The sequence below is a fragment of the Uranotaenia lowii genome, chromosome 3, assembly GCF_029784155.1.
Source record: "Uranotaenia lowii strain MFRU-FL chromosome 3, ASM2978415v1, whole genome shotgun sequence".
Classification (NCBI taxonomy): domain Eukaryota; kingdom Metazoa; phylum Arthropoda; class Insecta; order Diptera; family Culicidae; genus Uranotaenia; species Uranotaenia lowii.
The window spans coordinates 148,470,224-148,491,602 of record NC_073693.1 but is presented as its reverse complement, the minus strand read 5'-3'; the positions used below and the strand labels follow the sequence as shown (position 1 = coordinate 148,491,602).

Here is a 21,379-nt window from a genome sequence, read left to right as displayed (position 1 = left end):
CTATTGTGTTTGTAGTTTAATAACTAAAATCAATCATACCATCATGTGGCTTGTGATATAGCTCAGTTGGCAAGTCTGTTGTCTCCTGAGCCGATGTCCGGGAGTTCGAGCCCAACAGTAAACATCGAACACAATTGTACCGGATAAGTTTTTCAATAACGATCCGCCAACTGCAACATTGATAAATTCGCGAATGCCATAAAGATGGTAAAACGACTATAACCGAAACAAAAAAAATAATACCATTGTAGTTGAATTTATCATATTTACAGTTGAATCGATTATACAATTACAGTTGATTCTATTTTATTCATAGTTGATTGTGGATGGTCAAACAGCAGTTTTTAGTTGAATCAATTATATTTATAGTTGAATGCCTTCTAAAATGAATTAAACAATTGTAGTTGAATCTAACATATTTTCAGTTGAATCAATTATACCATTACAGTTGAATCCATTATATTCGTAGTTGATTGCGTAAAGTCAATCATCAGCTTGTAGTTGAGTCTATTGATTATTGACTATTGACGCTTTGATGATGGTATAAACAGCTGAAATATAGAACAACTGTTGCCTTTTTTCTCCGTGGTGATCCTCGGTGAAAAATGATGTGCCCTTTTTGTCAGTACATTGGCAATGCCTAACAATGTAATCCTGGTCACACGGAAGCATTTTGTTATCAAAACTTGCAATAGGTTTCGTTGTAGATGATAACGTACACCGATTTTCCACACAACTTTGATCATATAATTTACAAGCTCTTGGTTTGACAGAGGGAGCTTGTTTGACTCCACTTCGGCTTCATCTGCTTCTTATATGTCTTCAGCCCCAATCTTATCTTGGCATGATGGACGGTGCTAAGAAGAGATTCCACTTTTTGGGCACATCCACATCCCGACCTGAGGAAGTCTTTCTACTGTCGTACACACGCATGACTTTCCGGTCCAAAGTTTTGTCCACCGGATTCGGTTTCCACCTATTTTTTTTTGTCCACGAAGCTGCTTTCCACTCCATTCTTCCGAATCGAATTTGGGACCGCCCCAATCGTACTTCTTTCAGTTTGCCAACTGACTCAGCGAAATGAACACCCATTTATGCCCGAAAGGTACAAATGGTGTGTGCACGACATTTTTGCGATATTCCGAGGAAACGCTTCTCATTTTCACGAGAATTATGAAAACTAAGACACTCAGACACATCAAATTTAATTTTTCAGGAAGTACATACCGTCGACGGGTTTACTGCTATCGTTGGCGCGCTTCCTGGTTGCTGGTACTGTTCTGTTTCTGCTAGTTGCTGGTAGTTCTTGAAAAGTGGCTTGCGTAAGTGGTCCAAAATGGCGTTTTCGGCCCTCGGAAATTGTTTGCACTAGCGTCTTCCTTCCTTGACTTTATCGGTGGACCACAGGAAGACCGTATTGGCCGCGTCGAGAGGGGGTCTCCTTAAAAATTAAGGCACTATGGCCTGAGACGTTTCTCCTTAATGTTTATGGTTCTGCAGAACCAGAGAGTGCAGTCCTCTACGTTTTAGGCTTAGGCAGTTTGGGACCACCTAGGCCGAATTTTGTGTGCGTGTGAGGTTTCGAGGATTTTCTCGGAAAATCCGATCGAAAACTACAAGGTCCTGAATAAAAACAGGATGTTAATGTGGTTGCTTAATTTCGGTTAGAATCACCTGTTTACCTGAATGATCAGGGAGTCCTGACCAACTCATGCCACGAGTAGATTATACACTAAATTTACATGCTTACAACATGCACACAACTTGACCTATGACGGAAACTAGGTCATCTTCATCTTTGCCTTCTTAAAAATTTGTTTTGGTTTGTTACGCCACCCAATATGGAGGACCATCCCTCCATGTTCATAGTACCATGAATATACACCCTCGCTGAAGCCCGCCTGACTTAATCTAACAACATATGTTTTTGTGATTTTTTTTTTCAATTAAATTCCAGCTTATATAAATTTGTCACTCTAGTTTCCTAATTAAATTTAGCAAATAACACAACAGCTTACACAAAACATTTGGAAACAATGAAAAACATCTTAAGCGTTTTGTAACAGCGGTTACAAACTTTTGAAAGGAATGATAGAGCTGATTTTTAAAGCATTTGGACCTTGTCCTGACCATAACGGCGTTTGTTCATAATTATCTAAGGTTGCCAGATTTTTTTCAGCATGAATCCGGGCCGTACAAATACGGGTAATTTAAAATAAAATCATGGCAAAATACAGGAACTTGATTTCAAAATTGACGTTAAAAAATAGGGGCACTATCCGGGCAAATTTTGTCTAAACCAAGAAATTACTCAACAAAAATCAATTTAAAAAAATGAAAAAAAAAACATCCAAATGCATTGATTGATTTTGAATCGTATTTCAGACTTCCCGATTATTTTTTTTCCAAACTTGCTGAAAAATTTCGTTTTGGAGTCATTCATAAAAAAAATTACAAATTAATTTGTATTTTTTTGTTTGATTTGCCAAATTAAGTGTATAAATCCGGACAGAATCTGGTCTTTTTCAATAAAATTCTAGTTAGCGGGTTGGACTGGACTGTTCTCAAATTTTGTATTATATATCCGGGCAATCTGGCAGCCTTATATAAACTCACTTAACCTAACTATCAAATGATTACAAAATGAAGCTGGCATAGCTTCTCACACAAGCTAGCTTTTATAAGTTTTTGACTCTCAAGAAATTTTTATTTTCAATAAAAGAATATTTCTCAGAAATTCAACTTTTTCTGATGCCGAGTAAAAACTTAACCTTGTAAAAAGGATTGACTTCTTGCAATACGACAATTTTTATTTTAGTTCGAGTGCTCCCTACCGAATCTGTTACGGATAAAACAAGACTTTCCACGATAAATATTTTAAAGGATTTTTGGACCCAAAACAAGCTTTAAAAACAGTTCAACAAACTAAGACTTGACACTCCAAGTTTATGTCAAAAGACCAAATTAATGAGTCAATAGTTGACAAATTATAGGTGGTTTAATTTTTAGAACGGTCCTAGATTTTAAAGTGTTAATTAGCATCGCACTTACGTAGTAGCATCAACTAGGATAACCTCCAACACTTTTCAATTTAAAAAAAAACTTTGTTCACATTATGAACCAATTTTTTAAAAAAAATTGATGGGATATAATTTTAAAGTTGTCAGAAAAATTAAAAAGTTTTCCACTGGACTGAGTCGAATTGGGGCCAAATTCGAATTTCCCAAACCTTGGGGTCTAAAATGCTTCGTATCGATTCAAAACCCATCCATGTTTTTTCTTACAAAATTTTTAAGTAACGTTTACATGAGTAACTTTGAACATTTATATTTGTATGGGGAAATTTGATTTTTTGTAATGATTCAACATCGCTTTTGTTCTTTCTGTGATACCAGGTCCGCTTATGGTTATTGTGCCGATTTAAAAATTCGGTCAAGTAAATTTTCTGCTGAACAACTTTGTTGAAAATCGTATCTTCGTATCTCATAGGCAAAAAAATTAATAGCTGTTAAACAGGGGTATGTCTTTTGAAATTGAAAAACAATCAATTCATCTGACATCACTGCTGTTGCCTAGCGAGGTGTTGCGTGAATACTTTCCATGCAACACTTCGCTAGGCAACAGCAGTGATGTCAGTTGAATGTAAACAAACCTGTGGTGCAAAACAATCATATTCTAGCGTATCGAAACTATAAAGTCTATGGATAAAAGGTTATTATGATTCGATATGGAATGAAATAGGTATTTGTTTTGAAGTGGAACATGTAAGTCAAAAGATTAATTCATTAAAGTTTTAATCATTGGAAAAGAAATGTAATCAATTAATTAATGTGACATTTAGGACTTGAGCTCCCAATTTCTGGCCAGCGTATTTACAGGTTTAAGCACAGAAGTTTGTGTTTGTGTAGTGTTTTACACTACACTTTTTATTGATACCTTTAATATGGAGTACACTCGAATGGTATTCAAAGAGAACGACTCCTCATGTTTTATGCTAATTGGATTTTTATTAATTCTTCGGTAATCTTGTACCCAGGGCGTTTTTTGCGCTTCGTGCCAGAGTGGATTCTCAACCATCAATGATAAAATACTACGCTGATTGCGTACCAATGAATTCGAACAATCGGCCGAGCCGCACTCCTGTATGTTGTTGCGCTACTAAAACAAAACTATAACAATTCGCTAACTTGTGTACAGTGTGTGAGGGTAAAATTAGAAATCGAATCGCATTCGATTGGGTAAAAAGTGAATAAAGCAGAAGCAGTGAATAAGCAGATAATTCTGCTTGCCGACAGTGGAAAACCATAAGAAGGTGCCAGTGTAAAGGAGGAAGAAAAACCAGCGGTTGTTGTTGATGTTGGTGGAACTCTACGTATGACGGAAAAAGGAAATTTTATCACATCGTCATTTTCATTCAATGTTTGCCGTGGCCAGATAAAGAACGGACTATTCTGATCCCTGAAAAGCCGCCCGTTCAACGGCCTCCTGTCGATTACCTCATCCATTAGGCCGGCAGCAATAGGTAGGTAGTTCTAACGCTTAGTTAAATTTCCTGAACTCCGTACGCCCGAAAGTATACGCTTTATCATTCATAATAGCTAGATACAGAGGAGAAAAAAAACGCACGAATGACATGAATTAACCGGATCACTTTTATTCCCTCCCAAGTATCACTCCAAAATTACGTGACATGAAATGTAGTCCCAGCCCCTTTAATAGTCGTACCAACCCAACATATACGGAATAGGACAAGAAGTTACTTCCTTCTGGCAGCCAGCAATCGACCCGCATGGAACATGATACAAGAACTTGAACCGTTTTCTCACACACGTTTATGATTTTTGTAGCGGCCCACCACACTCCCCCACACCAAAAGGCTCAATTGAGCCCCCTGGTAATGGACGCTACTGTTCTCAGCATGTCTGGCAGCAATGAATAATAAAAGTTAACGCGAGCAAATTTTAATCATGCTGAGAACACAAAATTGTTTAATGTCGTGCGAGGAAATGTATTATTTAACTAAATTGACAACAATATGAATCTCAATGGAAAATAATTTCCTTTGAAGAGATTCATTATACTATATTTACTATTACACTAATTATATTTACTAATTTTATCAAGTTATGTTCAATAATTTAATAAGATAAAAATACAAACTACAATTTTTTAAAGAATAATAATATTAGAAATTAACGCTACAAATATGCAAAAGGTAAGCAAAACAAAGACTGGTTGATGATCGACTGTTTTAATGGTTCAATTTTTCTTTCAAAAGCTGTATCACTTTGGTTTTGAACATGGAACGATTGGTTATGTTTTTAATATCAGTTGGTAAGGTGTTGTATTTAGTAGGTCCAATAAACGAAATTCTTTTTTGCCCTAATGATGTTGTGGATCGGCTTCGTTGCAAGAAATCTGACTGGCGAGTGTTATGAGTTCGCAACCCCGTAGTAAAATGGAGGTTTTGAATATTTTCAGTTGAGTGTAGATTATCATAGATATATATAACAGTTTGCAAATCACAGAGTTCAGATATTGGAAGAACGTTATGCGTTCTTAAAGAGTATAGCTGAAAGGTAGGGAATAACAAAGGGAGTTTTAAGATGTTTTTCAAGCATCTATTCTGGAGCGTTTGAAGTTTCTGTAAGTGAGACAAAGAAGCTCTTCCCCATATCATAACAAGGTAGTTCAAATGAGAGTGAATAAACGCAAAATAAAATTTAAAGAGAACATGTTGGGGAACAAAATTTCTCAGTTTCCAAAGAACACCGCAAAGAGGAGTAATTTTTTTTTCCAGGTGTTCAATTTGACGATTCCATGAAAGAGTTTCATCTAAGTAAATTCCTAAGTATTTGAAACAACTAACTCTCTCAATCGTATTACCATTCATAGCTGGGTCATTAGTACGAGGCAGTTTTTTATGTGAAGAACGAAACAACATGTATTTGGTTTTTGTATAATTAAGTGAAAGTAGGTTTGAATTGAAATATTTTGAAAGCAGTTTTAGGTCGTCTTCAATGTGCTGAATTATAATATCAGGTGAAGTTTCTGAATAAAAAATTGCTGTATCATCGGCAAATAAACGTGCTGTGCCTTTAAGTTGAAGGTTACATAAATCATTTACATACATTTACATTTGTCACGCAATTTGAAAGAGATGCATGGTATTCGGCCAAGCGCTGGAAGGCTGAGCTCCATATAAAAGATACTTTTGATAAAAATAAGTTTGAGCGAAATGACTGGTTTGAAATTGTTGTTTTAAATTTGAAAAATACAGGCTTTGACTATAATCAATTCAGAAACGTCTTACACTTTACAACGGTATGTTGCACAAAATATGGCTTTTTTAATTCATACATCTATACATTTTTAAAAATCAATGTGAATGTTCCTTATTCTAGCGTTACATCACAAAATCTTAAAATATTTTGTGAAATAATTTTGTAATATTTTTTTTTGTGTTTTATTTTTTTAAAGCGTGCTCCAAATAAATACATATACATACATACATATAAGGCTGGAACAAACATCAATTTCTTCTTTTGTCACCCCCTCGCCCCTTCGAAATTTTCAAAAAACCCGATGGGAAATATACAAAGTTGGAAGTATTTTATGTAAATTTAAAAAAAAAAACATTCAAATATTCGAAAGATTACAAGACCAATAAATAAAAATTGGAAGATGGGAGTTATTTCACTTTTTATATTCTTGATTCTTTGATTTTTTCGATGAAATATGATATAGCCTATACTGCCCCTACTCGCATAACAGTCCCATATGAATTTTCGTCATTTTTCATCTAACCTGACAGTTCGTCATTTTGAACATAGGGCTTTAATATAAAACAATAAAAAAAGAGATTTTGTTCTAGAAATTTCGAAAAAAATATCAACTTGTGGCTGTCCCATATGGAATATACTCGCATAACAGTCCCATATGTGAAATACCAGGGATTTGGTTAATTTTCAATGCTTCTTCCGTCGAAATAGTCTTTGATTTATTGCTTTGAATCATTTAAAAAAGATTTAACTCATTTGATGTCGAATAATGCACCCTAGTTTTCGAAGCCAGGTCAGTAAGAAGGAAGGAATGTCTTCCTAAGCGAAAAACTATCAGATGCGATCAAAAATCGTAAAAAGATTCAACTTACAATGCGGAATTCACGATATTTTTCCAAAAGTATGTTTCTTTTAATGAAAATTGTATTTAAAAGTTCAAAAATGATCAAATTTAAGTCTAAGAAAGAAGCTTGGTGAGAAAAACATATTCTGTATGGGACTGTTATGCGAGTAGATTTAAAAAAGGTTTGAAAATGCTCGCATAACAGTCCCATAACGAAAAAAATGGTGCTCCCGACCTTACCAATGACCCAATTTCGAAAATTTCAGGTCTTACGATTTATTATGACAACCTAGAACTAATTCCATCAAATGTTTTTCGCTTATGCTGAAAGTTGTGGTCACAATTTCAAAATATATTTCAAAACAGAAAATGCTGATTTTCTCGCTTGCTTGTTTTTGCATATGGGACTGTTATGGAAGTAGGGGCAGTATATAGGATGCAATTTTGTAACATACAAGCTTTCGTGCAATTTATTACAACATATTTAGTTTTCGCATTATATTTTAAAATCAGCCCCCCCCCCCCTCGCGGTTTTCCAACTCCGAGTGGCACAAGAAGGATTTGAAATTTGTTCCGGCCTAATTTGATGCCATTAAAAGTTGTTTCTGTTGTTTTTATTTTATCAAAATTTCTTACAGTATCTACTGAAGATTTCTCCTCTGTTAAATGACGCAATTTCATGAAATTATTTACTACGAATAGACAAAAACTTGCAGTATTTGATTCTAAATTAAAGTCGGATAGTTTTACAGATTGATGAGCGATCTTTTTTCGTTATATCACATAGGGTTGGTGGTACTTTTTATAAACCCTTCTTTTTTACATAACTTTACGCATGATTTGTGATTTGCAAATTTCAACGATTAAAAGCATTTCAATTTCTGTTATGAATATCTCGAACACTATGGAGATTTTTTTCAAATAACATTTTCTGTTGATTCATTGAACTGTAGCACTGGAAAATTAATTGAACCCAAAAGTTATTTAAAAATAAGTGTTAAGAAACATGTCAGAAAATTGACTCACCTCCGATGGAATTCTCTATTAAATCTCTTTAAGCCTTATCCATTTAATTTTAAGACACTTTTTTGAAACTATGAATTATAAATTTTGAGTTGCAATTCCACCAAACCGATGTTTTAAAATCTGTATCTCGTCTTGAGAATTAGTTTTTTTCAAGAAGCGTAAGTAAATGAGCTCAGAACTTTAAACCAACCATTTTAATTTCAAAATTCATTCATCAAAATATTTATTGAACACATCCACAAGCTGGGAGCCATGAGATTGGCTTTTACTACTCATGATAGTCGACAAAATTATCAGAAAAATATTATAAACTCTATGTCCTTCTACTTTATAGCAAATCACTTTGATTAAAAATAATAGTCATTCATGTCTTCACAAATTTTATCCAGAATTAAAATATTTTTCAAAAAACAACTTTGGCCACAACTTTATTTTGTGATTCTTGTTTCTCTAAATGCTCAACTTTACATTCAAGTAATTTTGACTTCTGCGAAAAAAGTAATAAGAGTTTTCTTTCTATTAACTTCTCCTTATTCTGTAAAATACGAATTTTAACAAATTTTTAATACAAAATCGAGAAATAATTGAACTTAAGAAATTTTGCATAGCAAAAGTCAAACTGTCTTTCCTCTTCAACAAGTTTTATTATTATTGTGAAATTTCGGAAAAAAAAATTAATGATAAAATGTAAATGGATTCTGAACCAATTCAGAAACAAGTTATGGTTTTAAGATAGGTTTTTCATTTCATCAGTTATGAGTTATGTCATCAGTTATGAGTTATGATTGAGTTATGATGATGTTTGATTTCACCTAAATTTGATTATGATTATAAACTTAATAATAACAAAATTAAAATGCTGATCCCTGAAGTAATCAATTGAATTTTATAATCAAGTTTTTAATTAAAATTTTTAATTTTTTTTCATTCTACAATGTTTTAAATCTAATATTTTTATTTTTTAATTTGGTATTAATGTTTAAATAAATTCACCAAATTATCTGATCCAACTTTTAACATTTTATTTTATTTTTAAATAATTATGTTTAGGTTCTTCAAATCTTTTTTTTTTTTTTTTTGTTCAGAAACATAATTTTCATGAAATCCAATGGATCAAAATTTCAATAAAAAAAACATGGTACGTTTCGTACGTTTCATTTTGCTGCAAAGGCCTCAATAAGTTTTACTATTTTAAAACTTCTTTTCAAAATTGATCATGATTTTTTTAACTTTTTATAGTGCTACAAGTGATTTTAAGGAGCAACTTTAGTTTTAATTGGCTGGGCTAACTAAATTAAAAAATCGAACGTCGGCAACGTATGTGTTCTGAATAAATTTCTCTTAAACTATAACTGAATATAATTTTTTTTTTCTAATGGAGAATTCACATTTCAATTCGTGAATAATTTTTTTTTTCTATTTCATGTTCTAACCGCGGAATTTTTTTATCAACCTTTCCATTTAAAATAATGAAAATAAATTGTTAATCGAATGATAGAAAATTTACTATTATCCACAATTCATCATTTTGCTTATAAATTTTTAATCATGGTTATTTACTGATTTTTTCTGAAATTTATTTTAGAACTCGGTTGCAACTTTTTTTTAACTCTGTTGTTTTATTTTATGCGTTCTTTTTCTGTGCACTGTGCACTGTTCGAACCTTAAAATTCTGATTTAATTCTAAATTTATGTTCGTGTTCTTTTTGTTGTGCTCCGCAAATATTGATTTGAAATTTGACTGCTTTAAATTTATTTTTCTGCAAATTTCTAGTTCAAAATATGGAACATAATTAAGAGTAGATTGATCATGGCTTACCAGAAAAAGCATCGGTTTGAAAAACTGATCCGATTTATTTTCAATCGTATCGTTAAGTTTATTATTATTTCTGATTTTACATGAATTTACTATACTACATTCAATGAAGGATTCAGATTTTACTAAATATTTTAGTTTTAGAGATACAATACTTTGAAAACAAAAATAAAATTTAGATTAGAGTACAACTTTTTCTGACATCATTCCAGAAAGTCTTTCAGTACTTAATAGTAAAGATTATCACTCATTGAACAAATTTGTTCAACACTGTGAATCGATATGATATCTGGTTTAAAAAAATATGTCAAATTCAATTAAGATCAAATCTTCCTTTAGTAAATTTGTTTTTCGGCATATCGGTGAAAAGTAGTTCTGAATATACGGAGTATACGTGTTAACCACATGTAGACTTCGGACCAACCAGATTTCATTGTATAGGTTAAGGCCACCTCTATCCCGGTACTACTTCTCCTAAATAATGAAATGTTGCAGGGTAAAGTATGGTGTACGTTAGTAAGTTTCCTCGCAAAAATGCTTTTTCGCTCTTTTCAACAAATTTTCTGATGTTTTTTTTACACAAATAACAAAAGGGCGTATAATCAATAAATAATTTTATGTTGGGGGAATATTAAAGAATTGTATTATTGTTATCGAAATTTAGCTGAAAACAATTTAAAGCAAAATTGCAAATGATAGTTTATGGAAAGATTAATTTTTTCACTTCAAAAAATGTTCTCCAACTGTATTTACGTACCAAAAATATATCCGATTACACATTGAATGTCTGTTTTAGCATTTATGAACTAAATATCTTTAGAAATTCAAACTACTGCATTTTTTTCTTTCAAGTTATAAAAAAAACCGTTTCGTAATGCTGTTAAGTAACAACTAACATATGCCATCGAATGTGCCGGTTGAGAATCAAGGGCCGGTTCTTCAATATCAGCATCATGAACGTGCCCAGCCCTCATCTCGGAAAGACCTGTGACGACAAAGACGAATTCTACGCGCCGTTGGAGCGTAAAAACGACCGTTGCCCAAAACATGGTAAACTGAGGTCGGCCAGGAGGAGGAATTCAAACCGACATTTGGAAAGTCCAGCGTGCACCAGCTGACCAACGAAACCTGCCTCAGACTGATAGATTTCACCGCCTCCCATACAATTACACCTGGAGATCACCGTACCAAACGCAATCACAGATCGAACACGTTTTGATAGACAGCCGACACTTCTCGGACATCACCGATGTCAGATCCTGTCGAGGTGCCAACATCGAGTCAGACCATTGTCTGGTGAGGGTGAAAATGCGCCCAAAACTCTCCGTAGTGAACAACATACGGAACCGACACCCGTCTCAGTTAAATATAGCGCGACTGAAGTGACCTGAGGTCGCGGCAGACTACGCGCAATCGGTCGAAGCAGCGCTGCCGGCAGAGGGCGAGCTTGACGGACTGTTGGGATACCATCAAGACAGCCATCAACAGTGCTGCGGAGAACGTCATCGGTTATGTGGAGCGTACTCAACGGAACGACTGGTTCGACGAGGAGTGTAGGAGGGTGATGGACGAAGAGAATGCCGCGCGGGCGGCAGTAGTGCAAAGAGGCACCCGTCGAAATGTGGAAAATCACCGACAGCGGAAGAGGCAGCGAGTCCTAATTTTCCAGGAGAAAACGCGCCGCCTGGAAGAGGAGGACCTCGAGGAGCTGGAGCAGCTGCATCGTTCCTAAGAAACGCGAAAGTTCTATCAGAAACTCAACGCATCCCGCAATGGCTTCTTGCCGCAAGCCGAAATGTGCCGGGATAAGGACGGAGGCTTCCTGACGCACATTCGTGAGGAGATCAAAAGGTGGAAGCAGCACTTCGATGAACACCTGAACGGCGCACATGCAGGAGATCAAGACGGTGGGGGAAGGTACATCGCCGGTGTGGCCAACGACGTAGAGGAGCCACTCCCAACGCTGAGTGAAGTTAAGGAAGCCATCCGCCAGCTGAATAGAAACAAGTCGGCTGGGAAGGATGGCATCGCAGCTGAACTCATCAAAATGGGCCCGGACAAGTTGGCCGATTGCCTACACCAGTTGATAGTCCGGATCTGGGACATAGAACAGCTACCGGAGGAGTGGAAGGAGGGGGTAATATGCCCCATCTACAAGAAGGGCGACAAATTGGACTGCGAGAACTACCGAGCGATCACTGTACTCAATGCCGCCTACAAAGTGTTGTCCCGAATCCTACTCCGCTGCCTAACGCCACAAGCAAACAGATTCATGGGAAGTCATCAGAACGGCCTACGACGGACCAAATCTTTACACTACGACAAAACCTTCAAAAATGCCGTGTACACCAAGACCCTACGCATTATCTAAGCCGCATACCACCAAGACAAAGCTGATCTATGAATCCGAGATCGACCGAACCCGGTTGTCCAGTAATAACAAGGTCACAATCGACAACGACGAACTGGAGATCGGCGCAACTGCGGTCTTGAAGAAATAGCCCTCGTACGAAGTGTAATCTGTACATGATGATCATTAGACCAGTTATTCTCTATGGTCACATTGCTCAAGGAGGATCTGCGTAAGCTCGGAGTATTCGAGCGACAAATGTTAAGAACCATCTTTGGCGGCGTGCACGAGAATGGAGTGTTGAGGCGAAGTATCTAAAAGGTGGTGAAGGCTGGTCGGATACGCTGGGCAGGACATGTTGCAAGAATGCCGAACGACTGTCCTGCAAAACAGGTGTTCGCTACGAATCCGATAGGAACGAGACGAGCAGGGGCGCAACAAGCGAGGTGGTTAGACCAAGTGGATCGTGATCTGGCGAATGTGGGATGTCCGAGAAATTGGAGAACGGTTGGCATGGACCGAGTGAATTTTAGAAATTATGTTCGTTAATTTATGTCGTAAGACGGTAATACTACTTTTTAACTTAAACATATTATAAATATTGCACATATCTACAGAAGTACCTTATAATCGTTACAAACATCATCATTACCGCTATCTATTCTCTCTAGGTAAAATTTAGTAATCAATTTATTCAATGGTTTCTCAATCTTACATCTATTGATTGTCTGGGTAAAATATAAAATTATTTGTTTGATTGATGTATCTTCTGTTTAATTTGCGTTTGAATGTTGTTGTTCATTTCAACTTAAATCCACCTTTATCGTTGAGGCGTGTAAGGGGAATCAAATCATCTTTACAATTGGGAACAGAAGCAAGGATACATAAAAAGAAAGAAACCTCCCAGACATAATGACGCAGCTAAGAAAACGAGGAGCAGAACGAGCCATTTGCTCTTGGTCCTATCTAGGCAGCACACCCTGTTTTCCATTTATTATTCCAATTAGTCGAGTTTCCCACCCGGCTATGAACTGTCAGGGAAGTCAGAACGAGGAAATGGAAGTTCTCCTCGGTGTGTGTCGTTCTTGGAAACCGGAGGCGGAAGGTGGTAGTCGATCCACCAAGTCAGTAGTCGAGTCGACCGACCGAGTTTAAGGATGGCCCAGAAAGCGGCAGCGTTATTATAGGGTGGGAATGAATGTGCGAATATCCTTAGCATGAGCAAACATCATGACCAAGACTGGCTGGCTGCCGTATAGTTTGCAGAATGCCAGCAGCAGACATTTGGTGACAAAAGGAGCGAAATTAAGGATCTTGATTCGCTGCCGCCAGGATGCAATGTTGGCTTCCGTGGTTCAACTTCGGTGATGATGATAGTTTTGGTGGGATCATCACTACTAGCTGAGAGCTACCGATAAAAATATCTTATAGTATACTATTTTCATTACTAATTATAAGGATACACCTTAAATAATATGGACAAGTTATTTCGAAAATATTTTTGTTTCAATCCTCGAACCTGAATGAATTATTCGATATGAAAAAATTATGTTCGTCTAACACAGTGGTTTTCAAACTTTTTTCATTCACCGCCCCCTTTTACAAAATTTTTGAGCTCAACGCCCCCCTGGGCAAATTTTTAGAAAATCTTAAAAAATGATAATCTGGTTCGTTGAAAAACCATTAGCTTTTGGCTTTATGTTGTTGTAAGACTTAACTCAAAATTCATTCAAATCTATATGAGACCCTTGATGCCAAAGGGGTAGGTGTAAAAAATGGTCGATTTTAATTTTATAATATCAAACGATTCTTCATATTTTAAACAATATTTCGTGATTATTCAGAATTTTAGAACTTTATTTACATACTATTTCGTCCGAAAAAAATGTAAATTTTCGAAAAAAAAATATGAAAAATGGTCAAACATAAAAACTTAAAAGCTTTTAGGTTTGAACTCCAGGAAACATTTTATTTAATGTAAAATTTAGTGAACAATTACTAAAACTGATTTATTAGTTCGTTTTGATATAAAATCATATACAACAACATTTTGTATTCACCATTAAATTGCATTATTGAATGCAAACTTAAAATATGATTACTTTCCAGCCGGTGAAATAACGTAAAAAATAGTATTATTTCTTGATATCTGAGTTTGATTCCTGTTCCAGTTATGCCTTCACATGGTCTTCAAGATTAAATTTGATTTTAACAACTGAATTCCGGAAATGTTAGTGATAACCGAATGGATTAAAAGTTTATCGATTGCAAATGGCACAATTGAAATAAAGATGAGCAAGTAAGAACTTAAAATAAAAATTCTCTTACCTAAAAAAAATATTTCAAATTTTCTTTCCAAAGAGCTATCACTAAATCACATATACATTATGATACAGATACAGATTTTATACAGATTTTTTCGAAGGTTTTTATTTCTGTTTTTCAGTTTTTTTTAAATATAATAGATTTTAAAAATTATCAAGTTTTGCCATCTAAACATAATCTTATTTAGTATAACCCAAAACAACCATACAAAACAAGATCAACATGTAGAGAGTATACAAAATCTGTGACAATATTAAAACATCTTTTAGATACACTTTTTGAAAAAAAAATTGAATACTAGAACATAAATGTGCATGCATTACCGATATTTTAGTCTTAAGCCTGACCTTATGTTCTGAAACGAAATTTCATTGTTTAGCAATGAATTTAATCGTTTTCAAATGAGGCCCTTGGAGCCAAAGGGGTATAAGTGCATAAAAGCTTATTTCGAGAAAACACGCTTTTAAGTTTTTGTGTTTGGTCATTTTCCATATATTTTCCGATATTTTTGATTTTTCTATCAAACGTAAAAATACTTAAATAAAATTCTAAAAATCTCAAAAAATCAGCAAATATAGTTTTGAATATGAAAAACTGTTTGGCATTATTAACTCAAAATCGATAATTTTGTCACTTATACCCCTTTGGTTCTGAGAGCCTCAAATCTACGTTGTTTCGTGGTTTGTGAAAATGTGAATTACGATCTCACCGCCCCCCTGAGCCCTTCCAACGCCCCCCAAATTTCAAAATTGAGCTCACCGCCCCCCTGGAAGCTCTCAACGCCCCTAAGGGGGCGGTAGGGACCACTTTGAAAACCACTGGTCTAACAGATGTAGCGTTTAGGTATACCCGATCAGGAGAGCATATCAAAATTGTTACACAAACTCATCTCAACGAGATATTATAAACTTATTCAGATATAGCTTTGATATCAAAATATTCGTTTCATTCGTTTCGATAAAAAATAGTTACCGCCAACTGTGGCAACATGCAACAATTTTCAACTTCAATGGCTTTTAAATAACTTATGTTCACAGTTAATCCTACCTCTTATGCATCCAAAGTTTTAAGGATGATGGGACATCAAATTGGTGTAGTTTGAAAAATTATTGTTTTTTTTAAGTTATATTTAATTTTCTTCAAACATGCGATTTTCACCCTCCTCAGGGGTAAATGAAGCAGATGAGGTAAATTTCAACAAACTTTGTTTTTAATTAAAAATCTTATGAACACGTATGAAAATTTATAGTTTTTAAAATTAATTGCGATGCCTTAAAGACCATTACGCATTAAAACACGAATTGCAGTAATTTTTTGGTCTGTAAAACTTATTTTCACAATTTTTCTGAAAATAACGATGCTGCATACATTTAGGGGCTAAATAATACTAAGAAAAATTCTACAAGCTGAAATCATAAAAATACCTACATGTTTGAATGAAAGAAATTTCAATGGTTACAAACGCGTGATGCAAAACATTCATATTCCACCACATGGAAACGAGGTGTTTCTTTGATTTGCATTTTGTTGCATTTTACCCCAGACACCTAAAAATATTTATTCAAAAATAATGAGTGATTGTTCGAAAAATTTTGCACCAACAGTGTTGGTATAACATAAGGAAATCAGTAAAAAGTTTGTAGGTGTTATTATCAAGCCGATGCGTCATACTGAGTGAAGTTTTTCACGGCATCGAAAAATGTTAAAATTAGTACATTTATTGCTCGATTTTTTAAATTTTCTATAGAAATATAAAACTTAAAAAAATTAGCCTAAGATGTGAGAAATTATGTCATCATCATTTTGTTATCATTAAAAGGTAACTTTATTGCTATACATTAAATTGAAAATTGATTCAGTGAGGTGTTATATAAATGTTGCATCTAACCCCGCTGTTGCACGATGCCCCGTTTGACGGTTTATTTTTTGATACAATCAGTTGTTTTTTCTGCCGGGCAAACAAATGCTTTGAAAACTTTTAAAGGGAAGTTTGAAAATTTCTTATCAATGCACCAGGCATGATTCTGGGGTAGCGCGCGCGCCTCTCAACCTGCAGGTCGAGGTTCGAATCTCCTGGCTGGTTCCCAAACTTTTCAAGAATTGTTCAAGTTGGAAACAAAGCATGAATGTTAGAATACAAGTCAGGACGTAGTCCAACATTTCATACAAGTGATACGTATACGACAAACATTATATACAAGCTTTGCATGCAAGATACATAGTTTACATTTCTGTTGGTCGAAATCCGATCCGATTGAGATATAATCTCGATATATATCAAGAGGCAGGGCCGTAGGAAGAACCGGCAGAGGGGGGGGCGGTGGGGGGGAAGGGTTTGATGACAAATTTTTCTCAATAACATTTTCGCTTAAACAATGCCCACACAAATGAAAAATTGTATATGTACTTAGTGCAAATTATTCAAATTTAAGTTATTTTCATTAAAAGTTGTTTATTTTTGAAATTAAGTCCTAGGAGAAGCCAATTTTGTTCATGAAGCTTTCAGAAATATAGGTACTTGTGATATAGCTCAGTTGGTAAATCAGTTGCCTCCTTAGCTGATATCCGTAAGTTCGAGCCCAAGAGTAAACATCGATCACAGTTTGTTCCAGATAGGTTTTTAACTGCATCGAAAATCGAGACAAAAAAAAAATGGATTTTGAACCTTCATTCAGATTTTTTTTTTGTAAACTCACTTCCTTTAGCAAGCTTCTGAACCATAAGCATAACCGTTTTAAGCATTGGATAAAAATGTATCAAATATTCAGAAATAAAAGTAAAAAGTAAGATTCGCGGTTCAAATAAGGTTTTTTTACTACTCTTGTAAACTCGATTAAAATTTAAGACTAAGTAAGAACCTTTGATTTTGAAGAATCTGCAATATATGTTAATTTTGTAAATAAAATTTCCAGCTGAATTTTTACATAAGGATAAAAAACAAGTTCAAAATTATCATTAAATATTTAATATTTCATAATTTAAATCCTGTTATTAAAGTTTTCAAAATCAAAATCTAGATTTTTCAAAAAACAAATTCTTTGAAATGCATTCAGATCTTATTTTTTATATGTGATTTTCACCAGGTTTGTGTTTCTAATCTAACTTTGATAAATTTAAAATTTTAATTTTGAATCAAGAATCAAAGTTATCAAACTTCAATCTCCTTCAATTTGAATCCCTGATGAAATTTTAACATCGATATTTTAAAATTAATCATAAAACTTAAATTTGAGCTCAATCTGAATACAAATCTTGAATATTAGTTCCAAGTCTGAATTCTGCATTTTGAACCCAAATTCTAAGCCTGAATCTAAATTCCGGATAAGAAATCCTATGAATTTGAAAACATAAAGCGAAATTTGTATTAGAACCCTTGACCAGAAATCTTGTATTTGATTTTGAACTTATGGTTTTCAATATGATTTTTTTCAATTATTTATTCGTAATTGAACTTGAAAAATTTTAATAAAATTGTGAATAACGAAATTTTTACATATTCTTAATTTCTGGACTCATGAAACATTTTTTATGACTCAACTCTGCACATAAATTGAGAAAAAAAAATTTCAGATCCAAATCTTAAAAGTGGTTTGAATTTCAAATATTTTTTCTCATATTCCGAAATTCAGAGTTTTGAATATGGAAAATTCATCACATTTAAGATTGAAATGCAACACTTATGTTGGATCAAGTATCCGAGCTTGGCAAATCCAGGCAATTTTATCCTGAAACCTTGCGAAATAAGGGCATATTGTTTTAAGTTTTTTCTTAAAACCCCGTCCAATACGCAGACAAATTTCAGAATTATTCCTCTAAAATAAAGAAGAAAAACACACGGATTATTGTTTTTAATTTTTTCGAAACACATCAGGCGATTCAGAATCATTAGAAAAATCAATCTTCCAAAACATCGTTTATGGTTTTTGATAAAATTTGATTGAAAAATTATTTGGAGACAAGATACATGATTCTAAGGACACAATTGAAATTTTCGTTTGATTTTGCAAATAGAGTGAGAAAATCTGGCCCAAATCCGTATAATCTGGTAAGCTTAGTCTAACTTTATTGGGATTCAATATTTGGGAAACAATTACTATCAACAAGTGAGAAATTTTTTGAAAAACTGTTGTAGAATTGTGGTCATGGAATGAGATTTCGAGGTTTTGAAGTCAAGATTGTTACACTATTGTTACTCTTGAATCATTTACGTAGTTCATCAAAATATGATTAGAAAATTTAAATTTTATGTTTAGAACAACATTTCACTTCGCATCTTCGGACCTTCATGGGGGGGGGGGTTTAACTCCCAACCCCCCCCCCCGTTCCGACGGCCATGTCAAGAGGTGATATAATTCAGTTATGGTTGCATGGACTTTTTGTTATAATTTGAGAACTTTTAACATCCTCCGAGTACTAAATTATATATCATTTTGAAAGGAAAAAAATGAATATTAAAATATTTCATCTTGATATAATTTTGTTTTTCTCTTCTGATCGGGAAGCCCATAGATTTAATATTTACTTACGATACCATTATTATATTTAAAATTCTGCAAAAATCTAGGATGAAAATTGAATAAAAGCAAAGTTTTTTAGATTTTAAGGTTTGAGAAATTCGAAAATGATCTCATATCGAGTCAGTCTACTGTAACGCATCCATCCAACCGACTTGTTTCAGAGCGTCAGCCTCGAATCGGGCACGTGGAAGAAGCGAAATGAACTGACAAAAAGGAAACAGCAGAGGGTAGATAGGTAATCATAAAACTTAATGCCACCAGCACCGAAATTGTTTGTCTCTGAGGATTCCGATTCTGGTAGGCTTGTTCAGCAAAAATATGTAGAGGTGAATCTGCTGTAGTTGTAATTTTTTCCGCACAAAATTTCCGTTTTCCCGCACTCGAGTCTTTCAAAGAAAACATGCTTGAGTTAATTTTTTTCTTTTTGAAAATAAATCGCTTGAAAACAAAAGCAAATGATGTGTGTCTTGTCGTGTTTGATGTAATAACACAATCAATACAGTTCGTTCAAATCATAGCTCAAGCCTCAACCAATTACTTATTTCAATTTCAAAGCTCCTTGTTTTCAGTAGCAAACCATATACGGATAATTAGAACTAGTTACTGTGCAGACTGGTCCGACGCGACGTTCGGAAGTAATACCCGTGGCCCGCTGGGCCGCTCCCAGCCGGGGGAACTACGCGATGAATCACTTGGCTCGCTCACCCGGTCGCGCTCGCAGACTGACTGCCCGACTGGCATGCACGCTCGTATCGGATGACCAAGTGTCGGTTAAATCCATACACACATCCTCCTCCTATCCTAAACAAAATGTGAAAGACTGATTATAAAAAAATATTATTGTTTTATATGCAACAACCATGGTCATAAAATTATATCATAGCACAAGGGAAAATCTGTTCAAACTGTTCTCTTGACACGCTCCATGAGTTTCTTTCAACCCAAACTGTCATTTAAACACGTTCAGGGTGCCTTCTCAACTCGTTGTAATTTCAATCAACAGTTTTAAAAGAAACACAACATGTTCTCAACGTTATCTCTCTCTCATTTACAGCTCGTATCATAATTTCAATACTTTTTTTACTCGCTTTATACCGTCACAATAAGCTGGCACAGCAAGCTGTCCACTTCAGTCAAAATTCCAAACTGTGTTCCTCACTCATTTCAATAGTTATTTTTTTTAAACCTTGTTTCAAAATGTTCTCAACTACCTTGAGTTGCCATTTTCACCAATCTGCCATCTTAACTCGCTTCAAGGGTTTTTTCAATTAATTTTTGACAAGCTGTTCCGTAAGCCCGCTGGTGTTTTCATTCTCACCAAGCTGTCTTCTACACACGCACGAGTTTTAATTTTCAACTTGTTCAAGGTGATTTTGAAATTTATGTCAAGCTGTCCCTAAACGCGCTTGAATATTTTTCTCTTGTGCCCGCTCTGAAGCCCGCTTGTGTTTTCATTCTCACCAAGCTGTCTTCTACAAACGCACGAGTTTTAATTTTCAACTTGTTCAAGGTGATTTTGAAATTTATGTCAAGCTGTCCCTAAACGCGCTTGAATATTTTTCTCTCACTAAACATTCTTCTCAACTCGCTTGAAAGTCGAGTTAATGAGCTCGGACGGTCTTCTAAATTCCCCGGCCGGTCTCAAGCTGTCCTCTCAACCAGCTGGAAATTGCAATCCAAACGATCAGGCTGTCCTCACTACTCGCCTTTTAATGTCAAGCTGTCCTCTCAACTCGCTTGAAATTCGCTCCAATAAGCTCAGGTGGTCCTCCCAACTCACTTTCCAATCTCTAGCTGTCCTCTGAACTCGCTTGAAATTGTAATCCAAATGCTTCGGCTGTCCTCTCAACTTGCCGTTTAATTTCAAGCTGTCCTCTCAACTCCCTTGAAATTCGCGTCAATAAGCTCAGGTGGTTCTCCTGACTCACCTTCCAATCTCAAGCTGTCCTCTCAACTCGCTTGAAATTGTGATCGAAACGTTTAGGCTGTCCTCTCAACTCGCCTCTTAATATCAAGCTGTTCTCTCAACTCGCTTGAAATTTGCGTCAGTATGATCAGGCGGTCCTCTCAACTCGCCCTCCAATCTCAAGCTGTCCTCTCAACTCGCTTGAAATTGTAATCGAAACGCTTAGGCTGTCCTCTCAACTCGCCTCTTAATATCAAGCTGTCCTCTCAACTCGCTTGAAATTCACTTCAGTACGATCAGGCGGTCCTCTCAAC

The 21,379-nt window shown here is 35.1% G+C and overlaps 1 protein-coding gene across 9 annotated transcripts in view; it reads left to right on the top strand.

Moving 5' to 3' along the window:
* LOC129750787 (protein still life, isoform SIF type 1-like) overlaps window positions 1–21,379 on the top strand; it is a 597,153-nt gene that overhangs the window by 10,525 nt on the left and 565,249 nt on the right. For 8 of the 9 annotated variants that reach the window (XM_055745852.1, XM_055745850.1, XM_055745854.1 and 5 more), the window contains exon 2: window positions 4,037–4,522. The gene's annotated coding sequence lies outside the window, so the exon portion shown is untranslated. The remainder of the gene's footprint in view (window positions 1–4,036; window positions 4,523–21,379) is intronic. The other variant, XM_055745847.1, reaches the window with a different exon arrangement.